Source organism: Pecten maximus, chromosome 4, assembly GCF_902652985.1.
Source record: "Pecten maximus chromosome 4, xPecMax1.1, whole genome shotgun sequence".
NCBI classification, from domain to species: domain Eukaryota; kingdom Metazoa; phylum Mollusca; class Bivalvia; order Pectinida; family Pectinidae; genus Pecten; species Pecten maximus.
This window is the reverse complement of record NC_047018.1, coordinates 43,334,716-43,338,068: the sequence shown is the minus strand read 5'-3', so window position 1 is coordinate 43,338,068 and position 3,353 is coordinate 43,334,716.

The following is a 3,353-nucleotide window of genomic DNA, read 5'->3' as shown; positions in this document are numbered from 1 at the left end:
ACAAACAAACAGGTGGTGTTGATAGGACACTTACATACGTACATTTCGCTGTATTCTGCCTTCATGGGTATTAATGATGAAAAAGTGTGAACTGTTAATAATGTGTATCAAGGCTGTAAAAAAAAAAAAAAAAAAAAATTTTTTTTTTAAAAAAAAATTTTAAATAAAAATGAAAAAAAAATAAATGAAAAAAAAAAAAAAAAAAAAAAAAAAAAAAAAAAAAAAAAAACCCTTTGAATAGATAAAAAAAAAATTGGAAAAAATTTATTTTATTTAAAAAAAAGGAAAAATTTTTTAAAAAAGGACAGAAAAAAAAAACCCCGGGGACTAAAAAGGGGGAAAAAAATTTTAAAAAAAAAAAAAAAAAAAAAAAAAAAAAAAAAAAAAAAAAAAAAAAAAAAAAAAAAAAAAAAAAAAAAAAAAAAAAAAAAAAAAAAAAAAAAAAAAAAAAAAAAAAAAAAAAAAAAAAAAAAAAAAAAAAAAAAAAAAAAAAATTTTTTTTTTTTTTTTTTTTTTTTTTTTTTTTTTTTTTTTTTTTTTTTTTTTTTTTTTTTTTTTTTTTTTTTTTTTTTTTTTTTTTTTTTTTTTTTTTTTTTTTTTTTTTTTTTTTTTTTTTTTTTTTTTTTAAATAATGGGGGGGGGAAAGGGAAAAAAATGAAGAGATAATAAATAATGGTGATAATAATATGATAGATAATAAATAGGAAAAAAAGGGGTAGAAAAATAATTTTTTTGGTGGTGGTTTAAGGGTATGTAGGTTAGCCATTTCCAGTTTATGGTAGTTTTTTATTAAGTATAAAAAGTTGGGGTAGTTGGGTAAAATTTTTGGGGGATTTGGGGGTTGAATATTTAGGGGGGGGGGAAAAGAAAGGGGAGGAGGGTGGATTTGGGGGGAAGGGAGAAGGGAAAGATTAGAAAGAGTTTGGGGTTGGGGGGTTTGTTATTTGGGGTTGGTAATTGTGGAAAAGGATATCGTAGTAAACGGATAGTGGAAAAGTGGGGGGGTTAGTAGTGAAAAAGTAGCGGTTGTGATTGTAGGGTTATTTATGTAGTAGTTATATTAAAATTATATGGTTTTTAAAAAAAAAAATTATAGTTTTTGTGGGTTGAAGTAGGTTATGAAGATATATATGGTAGGGTTTTAAAATGGTGGTGTGTGGGAATTAAATAGTAATTGTGGGGGTGTAGGGGGGTTTGTGGGGGGGGGGGAGTAATAATGGTATAGTGTAGTGAAGTAAAAGTTGAATGGGTGTGGTTAGTAGGGGGAAGTGTGGTGGTTAGTAGTGGAGTTAGTGTATATAGTTAGTAGTGATAGTGGTATAGTGGTAGTAAAGTATAGTGGGTTATAGTGTATTAGTGTAGTAGTAGAAAAGTAGTAGTGAGGGGTAGTGGTAGTAGAGTGGTGTAAGGGTGGAGAGGAAGGTGGGGAGAACGGTAGTAGAGGGGGGAGAGGGGGGAGAAAGAATTAGTGGTGGGGGGGGGGGTGGGGTATTTTTAGAAGAGAGAAGAGGGAGTGGAGGGAGGGAAAGGGGGGGGGGGAGGGGGGAGGGGGGGGTGGGGAGTAAGGGGGGGGAGGGGGAGAGAGAGGGGGGGGGGGAGTAGTAGAGAAGGGTGAGTGGGGAGAAAGAGAGTTTAGTAGTAGGGGGTTTAGTAGAAAGTGGGGGAGTTGTAGTTTTAGTGTGGGGGGGTGTTAGTAGTAGTGTGTAAGTTTTAAAAGGGGGTTTATTTGGGGTAGTGTAGGTGGGGGTAGTAGAAGTGGTGGTAGTAGGGGTTAGTAGTAGAAAAGGAGTAGTAGGGGTATGGGGGGGAGAGGGGAGGGGAGGGGGTGGGGGGGGTGTAGTATTGGGGTTTTTAAGTGGTTTATTTAGTAGAGTAGTGGGGAGTGGGGGTAGTAGAAAGGTAGTAAGTAGAGTAGTAGTATATAGTTGGGGTGGTAGTAGTGTTAGTGGTGGGTGTAGTAGTGGTAGTAGTATAGTATTTGTAGTAGTAGGGGTATAGTAGTAGTGTTTGTAGTGGGTAGGAAGTAGATTGTAGTGGGGTAGTGGGGGAAGTAGTTATTAGAGTAGTAGTAGTGGGGTAGAGTAGGGGGTGTGGGGTGTGGTAGTAGTGTGTAGGGAATGTTGTGTAGTTTAGTAGTAGTGTATAGTGTAGTGTATTGTGGTAAGTAGTGGGGGGAGAGAGGGAGAGAAAGGGAGAGGGGGGTAGTGTGGTGGTGTATTGGGAGGGAGGTGTGGAAGTGTAGTATTTATAGTATAGTAGTGTATAGTAGTGGGGTAGTAGTTAAAGTAGAGTAGTGTAGTATGTAGTGTGTGGGTTGAAGGGGATGGGGAGAGGGGGGGGGGGAGGTGGGGGGGGTAGTAGAAGGGAGTATTAGGGGGGTAGTAGAAAGGGGGTTGTGTAGTGGGTAGTGGGGGGGGGGTGGGTAAATAGTAGTAGTAGTAGTATAGGTATGGGGGTGAAAAGAGAGTGGGGAAAAGGGAGAGTAGAAGTGGTGTGTGTTTTTTGGTAAAGTAGAGTAGTATTTAGAGTGGTTGGGGGTGTGGTTGGGGAGTGTGTGAGAGGTATAGGTAGTAGGGGGTAGTTGTAGTGTGTAGTAGTGTAGTGGGGTTGTAGTGTAGTGTGTAGTTGTTAGTAGTAGGGTGGTTTTAGTAGTGAGTGGTGTAAGTGGGGTGTAGTATTGGTAGTTTGGTAGAGGGTAAGTAGTGGGGGAGAGAGTAAGTGGGGTATTAGTAGGGGGTATTGGTTAGATAGTAGTGTAGTAGTAGAGTAGGGTATTTAGTAGTAGTGGAGTAGGGGTGGTGGGTGGTAGTAGTATGGGTTAGAGTAGAGTATTATATTTTAGATTTAGTAGAGTTTAGGGGGAGGGGAAGGGGGGGGAGTTAGGGGGAAAGGGGGCGGGGGGGGGGTGGAGAGGGGATAGAGTAGTAGTAGGGGGGTGGTATAGTATAGAAGTGTGTGGGGTAGAGTGTGTAGTGGTGAAATAGTGTGGTTGGTATGTTATGTATTTGGTAGTATTTGGGTGGTTTGGGGGGTTTTAGTATAGTAGAAGTAGGGGGGTAGTAGGAGTAGTGGGTTATTTTAGTGGTAGTGGTGGGTTAGTAAATAGTAGTGGTAGTGTAGTTGGTGGTGGGTATAAGGGTAGTAGGGGGGGTAGTAGTAGTAGGTGGTTTTTGGTGGGGGGGGTTTTAGAGAGTTAGAGAAGGGAAGTGTTAGGGGGGAGAGGGGTAGTGGGAGGGGGTAGGGGGGGAAAGAGAGGGGAGGGAGGGGGGGGGGGGGGGGGGGGGAAAAAAGTAGGGGAGAGGGGGGAGAGAGAGGGGGTGGGAAGAAGGAGTGGGTTGGGGAGAGATTTTGGT